This window comes from Mirounga leonina, unplaced genomic scaffold, assembly GCF_011800145.1.
Source record: "Mirounga leonina isolate KUSES-001 unplaced genomic scaffold, KU_Mleo_1.0 Mir_168, whole genome shotgun sequence".
Taxonomy (NCBI): Eukaryota; Metazoa; Chordata; class Mammalia; order Carnivora; family Phocidae; genus Mirounga; species Mirounga leonina.
The window spans coordinates 47,048,676-47,064,732 of record NW_023270426.1 but is presented as its reverse complement, the minus strand read 5'-3'; the positions used below and the strand labels follow the sequence as shown (position 1 = coordinate 47,064,732).

At 36.7% G+C, this 16,057-nt stretch overlaps 1 protein-coding gene and 1 non-coding gene across 3 annotated transcripts in view; both read left to right on the top strand.

The window, feature by feature from the left end:
* CERT1 (ceramide transporter 1) overlaps positions 1-16,057 on the top strand; it is a 112,757-nt gene that overhangs the window by 11,379 nt on the left and 85,321 nt on the right. The gene's annotated exons all lie outside the window — the stretch shown is intronic.
* Positions 14,324-14,516, top strand: LOC118017238. Its single transcript, XR_004681097.1, has one exon. It is a non-coding gene; the product is annotated as a U2 spliceosomal RNA (small nuclear RNA).

Genomic DNA, 16,057 nt, shown 5'->3' with positions numbered 1-16,057 from the left:
TACAACAAGTAAAAGTACTAGATAAGATATTAGTTGGTAATTCTTATTTGAGGAGCATTCGCCTATGAATTTCTAAAGAAATTAGAGTCTTAAACTACTAAGATTTATGCCTTGAAAAACTAATAATTATCTGTTCAGTTCATTTGGAAATATCTTCTGTGTTTAGGTAGCTTGAATGTGCCTCGAATAATGTAATTCATATAATTCAAATATTTAAAATATTTGGTAAAAGGTTTTTGTTTTGTTTTGTTTTTTAAGATTTTATTTATTTGATAGACAAGTAGGCAGAGCAGCAGCAGAGGGAGAGGGAGAAGCAGATTCCCCGCTGAGCAGAGAACTGGACATGGGGCTTGATCTCAGGACGCTGGTGTCATAACCTGAACCCAAGGCAAATGCTTAACCAACTGAGCCACCCAGGCGCCCGGTAAAAGGTTTTGTAAGTGGAAAAATATAAAAAAGGTTACTTGTTGAAATGTAGGACCCAGAATATTGAAATAATTTGCCCAAAATTATGTAATTACAGAATGTAATTAGCTTGCTAGGTTTGCCCTAACAAAGTACCACAAACTGCGTGGCTTAAACAACAAATTTATTGTCTCCCAGATCTGGAGATTAGAAGTCAGATCAAGGTGTAATCAGGGTTGGTTCCTTCTGTTGCTTTTAGTGGTTTCCTGGCCATCTGGCATTCTGGTGCTTATGGATGCATTAGTCCCATGTTTGCATTCATGTTCACATAGTGTTCTCTCTATGGACATATTCATGTCCACATTTCCCCTTTTTGTAAGGACACCAGTCATATTGAATTAGGGGCCTACTCCAGTGTGACCTCATCCTGACTAATTACATCTCTGTTACCCTGTTCCCAAACAAAGTCACATTCTGAGTTATGCAGGGTTAGGGCTTCAACAGATACATTTTGAGCACACGATTCAACCCATGACACTAAATACTTGAGTTAAGACTGCAACCCAAGTCTCCTGATTTCCATCTGGTGTTATTTTATCACATGTCACTGAACATAGGAAAAAATGTATATATATGATGTATTTTATTTTGTGTAAGATTTGCAAGAACATGCCTGTTAAATATTTATAAAGCAGCTCTTTAAAATTTGTGATCTACTATTAATGCCTTCTGTTAAATCTCTATGATAAATATAGTCTACATTTTAACATTGATGTTTCCATAAAGCAAGGAATATACATAATTTTCTAGATTTGCCTGCTTAAAACAGTTAGCAGGAGGCTTATTTTCTTAGTTTTCTTGAAGGTCTTTTAAGCTTCGCATATACCAGCTTTTGTTTAGTATTTTTATTCAGCATTATATCTTTTAATTTCCAAAGTGCTTAACATTTCATTCATGGGCTCTGAAGTCAAACGTGGGTTTCATCTTGTCTCTTCTTATGGCCAAAGGTACCTTTCTCTGAGTTTCACCTTCCTTAACTGGTTAAAGATGGGGAGGATATAAGATCTAAGTATGGGATGCTTACGTGTATTCAATAGAATAACATAGAAGCACTTGTACAGTTCTTAGTATATAATAGGCACTCAGATTTCTTTAAGTTTATTTTAATGTTTGTATTAGAAATAAAGCCTACAGTTTAAAAATAAAGAAAAGGGGAAGCTGGCAAAGCCTTTTATTAAAGGGTGACAAAGATGGCAGATAACTTATTAGAGCCAGGATATGTTCCATTTCCTATTTGAACAGATTCTCATTCATTTCCTTTGACCACTTTTCTTCCACCAAGTTGTTCTGTTTCTCTTATTCTCTCTTTACATATATATGTGTGTGTGTATATATATATATATATATATGTATATAAACAGTTCAGTTTTTATATGCTTTCTGCATGTTCCTGACAAACTTTTTTCCTTGTTCTATTTATTGTTTTAAGTCATGTCATGCCTTCTTAAAACTCAGATTTATTGAAGTATAATTTACATCCAGTAAAATTCACCCCTTCTAAGTGTACAGTTATAGGTTTCATAAATGAATACAATCATGTAATCACTACCACAATTTCCATCACCTCAGAAAGATACAGACAATTTCCATCACCCCAGAAGGTTCTCGCCTGCCTCTTTGTAGTCAGTTACCTCCTTATCCCCAACCTCTGGAAACCACTGTTCTTGTAGTTTTGCCTTTCCCAAAATGTTATATAAATGGAATCAAACAGTAATGAAGCTTTTTTTGTTTGGCTTTTCATTTAGCATAATGCTATTGAGAGTCATCCATGTTGTTGCATTTATCCCTAACTTGTTCCTTTTTGTTAGAGTACCATTCCACTGTATAGACATGCACAGTTGTTTATCCTTCACCATTGAGGGATGTGTGTTTGTATCCAGATTTAGGCTACCATAAGTAAGGCTGCTGTAAATATTCATGTGCAGCTGTTTGTGTAAACTTTCGCTTTTATTTCTCTTGGGTAGATAACTAGGAATGGGATTGCTGGGTCATACAGTAAATGTATGTTTAACTTTATAAGAAACTGCCAAACTGTTTCCCAGAGTGGCAGTACCATTTTATTTTCCTACCAACAATGCATGAGAATTCCAGTTGCTCAACATTTTGTCATTGCTTGTTTTTTGTTTTTTGTTTTTATTTTAACTAGTCTAGTAGCTGTGTAGTAATATCTCGTTGTTTCAACTCACATTTTCATAATGACTAATAATATTTTATATCTTTTCATCTGCTTGTTATTTGTATCTCTTTGGTGATATGTCAGTTCAAATCTTTTGTTTCTGTTTGTCTTCTTAATATTGAGTTATGAAAGTTCTTTGGATATTCTGGATACTGTAACTTTTATCAGACATGGGTGGTTGTTTTTTTTTTAATCAGACACATATTTGGCAAATATTTTCTCCTAACCTAAAAGGCTGATTTTTGTCACTATCATCAGAAAATCAGTTACATTTAAAACATATTTAAATGTATATTTTGCAGACTTTTTGCTCTGAATTCTTAGGAGCCCTTGAAGGCTATTTATTTCCCAGTATAGTTTACAAAGATACCAGCACTATTATTAGGTTTTTAAATAGGTTATTTATAGAGAGGTAGCATTTCTCACATTCTTTAAATTTTTATTTTTTAATTTGGGCACACAGTGACGCTATGTGACAGAGCTTTAGATTTAAAATTACCTGCTTACAATTCATCATGTAGTCAATTCACTGGTATTGCTGTTGAGCTTCTTTGGAGTAAGTGCTATGTGTGCTTGACCTTTGTTGTTTCTTCACTGAAACAAGAAAACCATGGCTGATAAAGAATGATATATTCTCTTGGTCCCCAAGTTAGAGAATATCTATTATCCAACAATTATTTCTTTTAAAAGTATATGTACCCACTAGTGAGGATTTATAACTTAAAAAGGAAAAAGATCACTTATAAATTGATCATAAGGTACTAAACGACCAAAAAGCCATGATTAGTTGAGGCTCATCCAGAAATTAAGGTGGTCTCTAAAATAATGTATCAAGGGCAGGAGACAGGGTTGGGTAATGATTCTTGAAACTTACGTATAAACCCAGTTTCACGCAGTGAAGTTTTCTCCTGTTGTTAAAGTTGTTAAGTGGTTTCATTTAACTTTTAAAAAATTAGGAAATTCATCTCAGTAAGGATGCATATACTTTATCTCCTTGCCCAAAGTCAGTAGGTTAAACCGAAAAGGGAGAACCAGAGATAAGACCATAGAAGAGAGCATTTTAGAAGCTGGAAAACAGATGGACAAGTGCAAAGTGAGTTAATAGGTCCTGGAAACCCAAATCCTAAGTTATCAGTTGGGAAATCTGAGAACTAGATTTACATTGCAATAATATAACACTTTAATAAGAATTTGGATATGAAAGTTGTAAAAAATAAGGATACAGAGTATCAGTTTAAGAAGCAGTCAGATCCCCAGATTTTTCTCTCCCAACTCTGTGTGGTTGGGTGGTTGACCTACCCCTGCACTAACCTGGTAAAGATAGGAGGTTTATTCTTTTTTTTTTTAAGATTTTATTTATTTGACAGAGAGATAGCAAGAGCCGGAATACAAGCAGGGGGAGTGGGAGAGGGAGAAGCGGGCTTCCTGCCGAGCAGGGAGCCTGATGTGGGACTCGATCCCGGGACCCTGGGATCATGACCTGAGCTGAAGGCAGACACTTAACGACTGAGCCACCCAGGTGCCCTAGGAGGTTTATTCTATAGGGATAATAAAATAGTGGTCTCTGGGCTGGAGAGTGCGGAAATGCAATTAGAAGCAATTGAAAACAAGGAATGATACTAAAATAGAGGTGGTTAGGGGAAGTGTGCACTGAATATGGAGACCTTAACTTTACCCTATTCACTTACGTGGTTCAGCAAGCTCTAAGTGACAAACTTTCATACTAAGGGCAGGAGATTGCTGGAGACTTGTCTAGATCACGGGTCAGCCAGCCCAACAGGAAAGACCTAAAGATAACATCAGAGCTTCTTCAACAAAGTGGCCCAACTGGATTAGCCAGCAGTGAAGCTCATCTTTGATAAACTGCCCATACATAACTTTTCAGGTTCCAGTCAGTTTTGTGGATCCCCAACTTCTAGAAATGAACAGTCAAGGACTACCAGGCATATGAGGTTTCCAGTATGAAAAAGATCAAGAGAATAAATACAAGATGAGGCAACAAATTTTCAAATATCCCACAAAAATAAAGAAAATTTGGTTTCTCTGTATTCTCAGAGAATTTGGAATCATGAAACAAAAATGTATACTATAAAAAAGAAAGGATTAAAAAGAGCTGTCGGAAATTATAAATACAGTAGCAGTGATGAAAAAAATCAGAAGGTTAGAAGATAGAATTCTAACCATTTCCCAGAAAATCGAGAAGATAAAAGATAGTGAGAGAAAAGATAAAATTAAGGAATGATCCAAGAATTTTAATATTTGAGTGTTAGAAACTTGAGGAAGAGAGAAGAAAGGTAGCGTCAATAAAAGAATACAAGAGTATAAAAATCTTGATTTCAAAAACATAATGAGTTTACTGAGATGAATGTAAGAAAACATTTTATAGAAAACATAAAAAATAAAAGAATACAAGAAAAATTCATAGAAATAAAGGACATGAGTTTTGGGGTGCCTGGGTGGTGCAGTCAGTTGAGTGTCCAACTCTTGGTTTGCGCTAGGGTCATAATCTCGGTCCTGGGATCAAGCCTGGTGGGGCTCTGCGCTCAGGACAGTGTCTGCTTGGGTTGCTCTCTCCCTCTGCCCCTCCCCTCTCTTTTTCTAAAATAAATAAATCTTAAAAAAAAAAAAAAAGAAAGGATATGAGTTTTCACTTTGAAAGGGTCAAGGAAGGCCCGGCATATTAGATGAAAAAAGACCCATTATTAAAGACACGTCCTTGTGCTGAGTCAGACCACTGGGAAGAACGAAGATCCTGTATGCTTCCAGAGAGGGAAAACAAATCACAACAAAGGATGAGGTTTCAAAATGACTATGGACTTCTCAAAACACTAGAAGCTAAAATGCAATGGGCCATGCATTCATGCTTCTGAAGAATTATTTTCGACACTAAATTCTATAGCCAGCCAAACCATTAAGGCACTATAAGGGTAGATAAAAGCATTTTAAAATGTCTCAAAAAATTTACTTCTTGTGGCTTTTAAAATGTCTTATTTACCTTTGTTCATTTTTAAATGTCTTATTTTAGATATATATCTACAGATGAAATGATATGTTTAGAAGTTGCTTCAAAATAATCCATCTGGAAGGGCTTGAATTGGTGGGAGTAAAAAGGGGGTTTATTACCCTGTTCTTTATTTTGCATATGTTTGAAAATTTCTTTATTTTGCATATGTTTGAAAATTCCCGTAAAAAACACGCAAATACACATTCTACAAAGCTTTCTTTTAGAAAATGTGCCCTATCAAAACAAGGAAGTATTAAATAACAAAGAGGGAGATATGGCAGAGAACATTGTTCTCAAAGTGTGATCTCCAGGCCATTAGCATTAAAATCAGCTGTGAACTTGACAGAAATGCAAATTCTCGGGCCCAATCTCAGACCTAATGAATCAGAAACTCAGCTACGAGCTTCAGCATTCTGTCTTCTAGTGATTCTGATGCATGCTGAAGTTTCTTGCTCTCCTAAAACAAGAAAAATAGCTATGCTGAAGTAAAGAATGGATATCTCATTATCTTAACTGCGCTTATTCTCTGGGCTTTGATATTTGATCTGACATTTAAATGAATGGAGTCATTATACATAAAGGCAGAGGAATTGCTATTAGTTGTGTTATTGGTGCTAGCAGTCTGAATGGACAATGGATATAAAAGGTTCAGACTTTGGTAAATTGTTAAGTGATTGTCTCAGAAACGGAGTAGTTATGAGTCGAACAGATGAACATCCGCCAAATCAACCTTACTGCTGGTCTAACTGGCACCTTGACATTCTCTGCTAACGATGTTTATTGAATTTTTCATTATCTAGAATGTCTTTTCCCTCCTCCACTATCAAAACCCTGTCTTTTCTCTGGGTCCAAACCAAGCCACAACTTTTCAACAAACCAGTCCTCATCTTGTCTTAACTATAAGATTCTTAAAAAAGAAACACGGACTAAGCAACTGTTATGTGCTAAGCATTGTTAGGTATTTTATGTTACCTCCTTTAGTCATCCTAATAATCTCCTTGAGTCTATTAATTGATGTCTTCAAGTAATTTAAGATGAAAGAATTAATATCTGAATTTCTCAAGTGAAATGAAGCATTTCGGGCTCAGTGAAAAAGAAAATGCATTATACTATCCTTTCTCTGCTGGGCTTCAGGCTCTCTTGGGTTATAAGGTTTTGCATGATCTGCCGTCTTCTTAAACTTCATTTCTTGCCAGACTTCCTCCTCTCCTAGTGTCATTTCCAGTCATGCTATACTTTCAGGGTTTTATCTAGGCTTGCTCTTTCCTGCCACAGATCTTTATATGTGCTTTTCTTGCTGTTTGGAATGTTCTTTCTTTCTTCCTCTGTTCATTCCATTTCATCCTTCTCTTGGCTCAGGTATTACTTCCTTGGAAACCTTCCCTGGCCTGCCTGACTAGATTACTTCCTTTATTATAGGCTTTCTTAACATGATGCACCTTTCTTGTTTATGGCTTGTTAACAGTTGAAGTTTTACATTTCTTGTGTGATGATGTGGTTAATGTGAGCTCCACAAAGTTAAGGACCTGTTCATTCTCACCACTGTATCCTCAGTGCCTCAAATGGTACTTCGTAAATCGTAGGTGTTCATAAATATTTCATTGATTGGCTGGTTACATAGATAAATAAATGAATGAAAGTTTTAAATCATGGTTGTCCAATAGAAATATGTGAGTCACAAATACAAGTCACATATGTAATTGAAAATTTTCTAGTAGCCACATCAAAAAAGGAGAAATGAGATTGATTTATTATATTTTATTTAACTTAATATATCCAAAATATTGTCATCCTAATATACAGTCATAAGAAATTATTACTGGGGCGCCTGGGTGGCTCAGTCAGTTAAGCATCTGACTTTTTTTTTTAAAGATTTTATTTATTTATTTGACAGAGAGATACACAGCAAGAGAGGGAACACAAGCGGGGGAGTGGGAGAGGGAGAAGCAGGCTTCCTGCAGAACAGGGAGCCCAATGTTGGGCTCGATCCCAGGACCCTGGATCATGACCTGAGCCAAAAGCAGATGCTTAACGACTGAGCCACCCAGGCGCGCCAAGCGTCTGACTCTTGATCTCAGCTCAGGTTTTGATTTCAGGGTTGTGAGTTCAAGCCTCATGTTGGGCTCCATGCTGGGCATGGAGCCTACTTAAAAAAAAAAAAAAAATTACTAAGATATTTTACATTCTTTGTTTTCTTCCAAGTCTTCAAAATCCAGTGTGTATTCTACACTTACAGCTCATCTTAGTTCAAACTAGCCACACATGGCTAATGACTACTATATTGGACAGCACAGGTTTAGATGTCAGAGCATATTGAAAATAAATTCAGGGCTGCCTGCATCATGGTCCAGCCTTTACCTCACGGTAAATATTAAAAGCAGGGTTTTGTTTATTCAGAAATTCCCAAAATTGAGGTAAAAATAAGAGACAAAATACCCAGAGGGTACATCAAGTCAATATGTTAAATGGAAAACATTGAAATGAATACTGAATATTTCCCTCAATATTTGCGTGTTAGGTTTACAAACAGAAAAGGAAAACAAAGTCTTAGGAAAGATGTTATGCAACTGGGGACAGTGAGATTATGCAAACTAACCTTGTCTGGGAATCTTAGGTTCTGCTCTCTTAAAGTAGGTAACATTTTTATTAAGTGGCTCTTGTTATTTTAGCATCTTTTATTGTAGGGTGAGTCTTGGAAGATTTCTCTGGCAAAGTATTACTGTATTTTAATGAGTCTGACCATCAACTTTAAGATGCACTGTTATTTTATATGTCACATTGCCAATTCTAGTTGATACCATTTGTAAGACCACATCCTAAAATTTGTGTGTATGGCGGGGAGTTCTATAATGGGCAAAATGAGGTATTTGAGTAGAAATCTCAAAGAGGAAAATTAATGTGGTGAATGGAGCCCTGGTAAGGAGCAGCAGTTGTCAAGTTTCTCCAGGGCTAGTTGAAGGAACTATAAGGAGGTCTGTCTGGCTCGAAGCCTGTATGGTTTATAGGCAAGGGGAAAGTAGTAGGAAAAGTAGGCACAGAGGTGGTGCTCCTAGTTGTCTAGAGCCTTGTGGATCATTGTAAGGACTTTGACTTTTTATGCTGAGTGAGAAGGGAAATTATTGGAAGCCTGAGCAGTAGAGTGATTTAATCCTAGTAACAGGATCACTTTTGGCTGCTTTGTTAAGAACAGATTGTAGGGCGCCTGGGTGGCTCAGTCGTTAAGCGTCTGCCTTCGGCTCAGGTCATAATCCCAGGGTCCTGGGATCGAGTCCCACATTGGGCTCCCTGCTTGGCGTTAAGCCTGCTCCTCCCTCTCCCACTCTCCCTGCTTGTGTTCCCTCTCTCGCTGTCTCTCTCTCTGTTAAAAAATAAACAAAAAATCTTAAAAAAAAAAAAAAAAGAATAGATTATAGAAGGCAAGGATGGAAGCAGGAAGCCAGAATTAGGCAGCCCTAAGTGGCTATGCAAATAATCCGGAGGAGAGATAGCAGTGGTTTGGATCAGAGTAGTATTGGTGGAGATTATGAGAAATGATTGGATTCCAGATTTATTTGGAATGTATAGCTGACAAGGTTTGCGGATTTGCTGATGGATGCCTCATATGATGTGAGAAAAATGAAGGATCACGTGATTCAGGTCTAAGCAATTGGTAGTTAGCATTTACAGAAATGTAGAAGCCTGCAAGAGAAGTTTGGTGAAGCAAATTAGATGGCCATGTTTGGATGTGTTGAGATTCCTCTTAAGCATTCAGGAAAAGATATAGAAGAGGCAGTTAGGTAAAAGTTTGGAGGTTGGAGGAAGAGGCCTGGTTGAAATGATAAATTGTGTATGTTTGTATGCGCATGAATGTACATGTGTCACATGGTATGTGTCTGTGTAAATTTATCTTTTGATCCTCAAGTCATTGACTGTTTCTTCAGAATTCCTTTTTTTTCTCCTGTGTGTTTAATCTTTGATTTTAATATTAGTGATTTTGTCAACTGTTTGATGACATTGTCTCCCTTTAACAATGGGATATAAAGAGAGAGTAAGCAGCTGGCTTTCAGGGGTCTCTCGTAAGGAAAGAGACAGCTCTTTCTATAAATCATTTTTAACTTTTATTTTGGAATAATTTTATACAAAAAGTTGCAAGAGTAATGTGATAACTTCTGTGACACCTATTTTATTATTTATTATTATTATTTATTATTTAACTTTTAATTTTGAAATAACTGTGCTTTCACAGAAATTTGCAAAAATAGAGCACAGGGGTTTTATTTATCCTTCATCCAGTTTCTGTGCATGGTAAAATCTTACGTAGCTGTAGTACAGTTGCAAACCCGGAAATTGATATTGGTACAACCCACAGACCTTATTCACATTTTACCAGTTTTACATGTACTCATTTGTGTGTGTGTACATGTGCATGCATGCAGGTGTGTATACGTAGTTCTATGCAATTTTATAACTTGTAACCACCATTACAATAAAATATAAAACTGTTTCACCAGCAGAAAGAACCCTCATTCTACCCCTGTATAGTCACTGCTATCTCTCTTCTCTCCCTCCAGCCTACTCTCTCATCCCTAACCCCTGCAACCAGTAATCTTTTCATCATTTCTGTAACTTTCTCATTTTGAAAATTTTACATAAATGGAATCATACAGTGTTACCTTTTGAGATTGGCTTTTTTCCTCAGTGTGATTTCCTTAAGATCCCCTAGGCTATTGAATATATTGATAATTTGTTCTTTTTTATTGCTGGGTAGTATATGTATAACAGTTTGTGTACCATTCACCGGTTGAAGAACATTTAGGTTGCCTCCTTTTGGGGTCTGTTACGAATAAAGCTGTTAATGAACACTGGTGTGCGTGTTTTTATGCGGACGGTAGTTTTCTGAATTTCAGCTCCACATTCGATAAATAAATGTTTTTTCAGTGTAGGTCACTGTCCTAGGGCCCGAATTATACTGGTGTGCCGAACAGGGCCTCTATTGTACACAGTCTATAATCACAAATGGTTGTATAGATACATTAAAGTGCTCTTAAGGCTGCAGGCATGATTAGGATCGCATTGTACATGTGCTTTTGTAACCTCTTTATTTTCTTCCCACATATTAAGATGTCAAATTTCCAACCTTTGGAAATACTGTTTTTGAATGGATATCTAATACTCTATTATGAAATGAACATTTGCTATTTTTGGACTGCTTATTGCATCATCCAGAGGTCCACTCAGGGAACCAGAAACCACTGCAGGTATTTCCTCAGAAAGTGTTCAGAACTCAAAGAACAGAAGGAAAACATCGTGGGTAGTGCATAAGGAGTAACTGCAGAGACCAGCTTTTACAAATTCTGGGGCCAGAGGAGTGAAGGGATGAAGTTGGGGTTATCAGAACCTGTAAGTTGGATAGAGAGCCCTGTAGAGTTGGGAGTTGGATCTCTGAGGAGAATGGGTTGCCCACTGGTGCTGGTACCAGTATCACAGGAGCCTTTTGGGACTAAGGCTTATACCTGAGTTGAAAGGCCTGCCTGATTAGGGAGGACTTTCCGAAGCTGAGGCTCAGACATCTGGAGACGGGCTCACTGTTTATCTGCTATCTCAGAAGGAAATGCACTATGCAACTGAGTCTCAGACATCTAGAAGGAAAAGTATACCCAGTATAGTTGGTACTAATATCTCGGTAGTTGGAAGGGGGATGTTGTAGAGCTCTACTTCACATATCTAATAAGTGGCCCTTGCACAGTCGATGGTGGTACATCTGAGGTGGCTAGGTGAGTCTGGTTCACGGAGTTCTAAGAGAGGCTGGAGACTGGAACTGATTGCCCCTGCCAGGACGAAGGACCTTTGCTGGACAGATGTTGATGGAAACAGTATGCGATCAAAAACACAAGTTTTTTTTTCTACCTTCCTCCTGGCTTCGTCTCCTTCTAGCATGTTGTCCCTATTGGCAGAACCTAACAAAGGAGACTAGTAGAGGAAAATGTAGTTTGTAGCATCCCAGTCGCAATAGCATAAACAGTATAAAAGGGTGGACTTAAGAGAGACAATATGATTAATAAGTGGCATGCTCATTATCAAATGAGCTTTTAAAGGATTCCCTACTGTGGGTCTCAGTAGAAGGTCTTCCAAATGAATCCGCAAGAGCCAGATTCTCATTTTCTCCTCTCACCCCAGCATCCCTCCAGCCCATCAACTCCCCTTAATTAGTATATGGGCATCTGAATTAGGCCTAGATTATCAGGCTGCTGTTATGCTACCCTCCCCCACATCTACTGCCCCTTGTCTCCCCCAGCCCTACCTTTATTGTGAAGCAGGATCATAAAGAAAAGCAGACAGGGAATTTCTCTCAGGACACTATTGGCAACTGCAGCATCCAGTTTCTAGTAGCAGCAGTGCCCGTAGTGGCTTGCAAGGCCCAGAAGAGGAAGAGGCCCCTCTCCACACCGATGACACTTGCGGTGTAGTCTCAGAGTTCTCTTACTTAGTCTCCCCTGGCTCCTTTCCATTTTTTGATCTTGTTTATTTATATTTCTTAGCAATATGAGCTGCCTGATACCTTCAAAATCAACCCCAGTGAGCAAGAATCAGTTTCTCTTACTTGTAATTTAGAGCACCTGTTTGATGTATTTTATTCAAATCTGATAGGGTTTATTTAATTCCTTGATTAAGTAATTGAATTGGTTGAACAAAGAAATTTTAATATTTTGTGTTTATTTGTAAAAAAAAAAAAAAAAAAAGAGATGTTTGGCTTAGATCATTTTAAGTCTTTGACTTCCATGAGCTCTGGACAGGATATTTGGCAGTGAGTAGAATAAGGATGAAATCTCCATTGTGGTGGTACTGGGTGGCTAAAACTTTAACAGAAAAAACAGACAGGCATCTTTTTGACCAACAGAACCTGAGAAAGGTTCTGGTACAACCAGGGCTGATAGAAAATGAGGAGGGAATCCACAAAGGAGAAGCCAGAGAAGGAGAATTCAAAATTGTATAAAAACTTTACCCAAATCTCTGGTTGACTTCTGAACCATCTATGTGTGAGGCAGATGAAAAGTAGTCTGAAAAGTGATTGGAATAACTTGCCACCTTGGCAGAGATGTGGGGGAGCTAAAACTCCTTTAAAGAACACCTGCCATTTTTTTTTTTTAGCTGTAGGTACCGGTAGAAGGAATGTAGTTAGTGAGGAGATAATCCAGAAAAAAGGAGCTAGAGAAAGGGAACCCCAAATTCTGAATATAAAACTCTGCCCAAGTTTGTACCTGACCCCTCATTTGTGTGTGTTGCAAGCCAAAGTGAAATTACTCTGAACTGAGATCCTAGCTGCTGCCCATTAAACACATGACAGAATTAGCAATTTGGGTCTGAGCATGTTAATTGCCTGCTGAAACAAAAACAGTATTTTTTAGAACAATATAACAGAATCCAGAGTTCACAACCTAACATTCACAATATTCAGGGTCAACTCAGAATTACTGAACATACAAAGAGCCAGGAAATAACACATTCTCAAGGGAAAAGACATAAATGCCAAATTCAAGATGAACAAGATATTAGAATAATCTGACAAGGATTTTAAATTAGGTTTTATAATTATGTGAGGTAAAAGAAAATAGTCTTGTAATGAATGAAAAGGTAGGCCATTTCAGCAAAGAAAAAATATATAAAAAGAACCAATGGGAATTTTAGAAATGCAAAGAATGATATCCGAAATAAAAACCATTCATTCTCTGGGACTTATAGTAGATAAAGATGACAGAGAAAATAATCAGGATTTTGAATACAGATCAAAAGAAGTCATTCTTAACCCAATTTGGAGGGTTTTTTTGTTTTTGTTTTAAATGAGCAGAATTAAATGGGTTTTTAGGAGTCTTGAAAGAAAAGAAAGTGAAAAAATATTTGAAGAAATTATAGTAAAACTTTCAAAATCTGGTGAAAAATATAAATTTACAGATTCAAGAAGCTCAACAAACAACAAGACAAATAGAAACTTAACACATAGTCAAACTGCTGAAAACCAAAGATTAAAAAATCTTGTACATTGCTAGAGAAAATGACACATAAGTGGGGAGATTCAAAGTACCGTACACTTCTTGGTAAGATCATGGAGGCCAGAAGACATTTTATAATGGAACGAAATAAAAAAACATTATCATTCCAGAATTCTGTATTCAGTGAAGATATTCTTCAAAAATGAAGTTAAATAAAGATACGTTTAGATAAAGGAAAACTAAAGAGCACTTGTGGGCAGACCAATATGTCATTAAGAAATGCTAACAGAACTTTTGCAGGCTGAAGGGAAATAACCCCCAGAGGCAAACAGATCTTTAGGAACTAATGAAGAGTATCAGAAAAAGTGAATATGTATCGGTAATTATAGGATTATTTTTTTTCTTTTAATACTTTTAAGATACAGAAAATCTGCATAAGCCAAGGTCTAAAAAAACTGAAGTTGCTAATAACTCCTCCACCGAGAAAACATGCCCACATGACTTCACTGGTGTGTTCTTTAATACATTCAAAGAAATAGTCCCAATATCATGCAAAGTCTTTCCAACACTTGTTATGTTGCCAGCATAACTGTGAAACCTAAACCTAACAAAGACATCACAAGAAAATTAATTACAGCTCTATGGTGGACATAAATACCATATTACTTTACAAAATATTAGCAAATCAATAGTATACAAAAAGGTTTATGTATCACTTCTCAGCTTTTTGGCTATGATAATGTGTAGTATCTATTCTTATCATTTTAATATCTGATATATACTCTATCCAAGGACAATATAGTAAATGGATTTTGGGAACAGAGAGATGGAATAGGAGCTTGCTCCATCTCCACTTCATGCATCGACCTTGTATTGTAGTATCTCCAGGAATGGTGCATCCCCTTGGGACAAAAAGAAAGGAGGGGGGATTATATGTCATGACCAAACAGACTTTATCTCAGGAATTCAAGGTTAATTTAATGTTGTAAATCAGTCATTGTAATTTGCCATTTTAACAAACTAAAGACAAAAATTCATAACAAATTTCAGTAGATGCAGAGGGAAAAAAAAGAATCTTGACAAAATCGAACATTCATTTAAATTGAAAAAAAAATTCTTAGAGAACTAGAAGTAGAAAGGAAAATCAGCCTAATGGAGGGCATCTACAAAAACACATAATTTGGGTGCCTGGGTGGCTCAGTTGGTTAAGCGACTGCCTTCGGCTCAGGTCATGATCCTGGAATCCCAGGATCGAGTCCCGCATCGGGCTCCCTGCTCGGCAGGGAGTCTGCTGCTCTCTCTGAACCTCCCTCCTCTCATGCTCTCTATCTCTTTCTCTCTCTCAAAAAACAAAACAAAACAAAAAAACCCCACATAATTTAACATCATACTTAATAGTGAAATATTTTATGCTTACTGCCTAAGATTAATGTCAGGGCAAGGATGTCTGCCTTTACCACTTAAATGTTAACCTTGTTTTGAACATCCTAGTCATTTCAATATGGCAAGAAAAAAGATATAAAAAGGCATAAAGATCAGAAAGGCAGAAGGAAAACTATTTGCAGATGGCATCAATGTTTTATAGATTCCTTAGGTGTATTATTTAAACAGCTGGTAGAAGTAATAAGTGAATTTTGCACAGTCATGGAATATAAGGTTAATATACAATTATGAGATGTATTATATACTATAAACAGTGAAATTTTAAAAACAATTTCATGTACAGTAACAAAAACAACAATACTCAGGAATCAGTCTGTCATCGTGCATTGTACCTGTACAGTAAGGCTAAATGAGATTGCAGAGATAAAGAAGACATGAATAACTGGAGAAATGTCCATGGATTGGAAGGGTCAATATTGTTAAGAGATCACACTGTCCCGTATTACCCTGTAGAAAACCTATCGAATTATTATTCACAACCTGGTACTAAATGTGTCTAGAAATATATATGTAAATGCAAACTACCTAGATTAGCCAAAGCAGTTTTTTAAAGGGGAGTAAAGTTTGAGGATTTAACACTACATGATTTCAGGACTGACTATTAGGCAGCAATAATTTAGCATTTTTGGAGTAAGAATACACATTTTTTTAAAAAGCTTTTATTTTTAAGTAATCTCTATACCCAACGTGGGACTTGAACTTACAACCTGCAGATCAAGAGTTGCATGCTCTCCTGACTGAGCCAACCAGGTGCCTCAAGAATAGACATTTAGATCAGATGGAACAGAATAGAGTCCAAAAGTAATCCCAAACAAGGATGTGGAGTAACTGGATTTTGATAGACTGCTGGTGAGAATTTACAACTATTTTTGGCAGTTCCTTAAATGTATACCTACTTTATGAGTTAGGCATTCTACTCCTAGGTCAGAAGTGAAAATATATATTCATACAAAGATACGAATTTTCACAACAAATGTTTTCAAAATAACAAAAAAGTGGAAA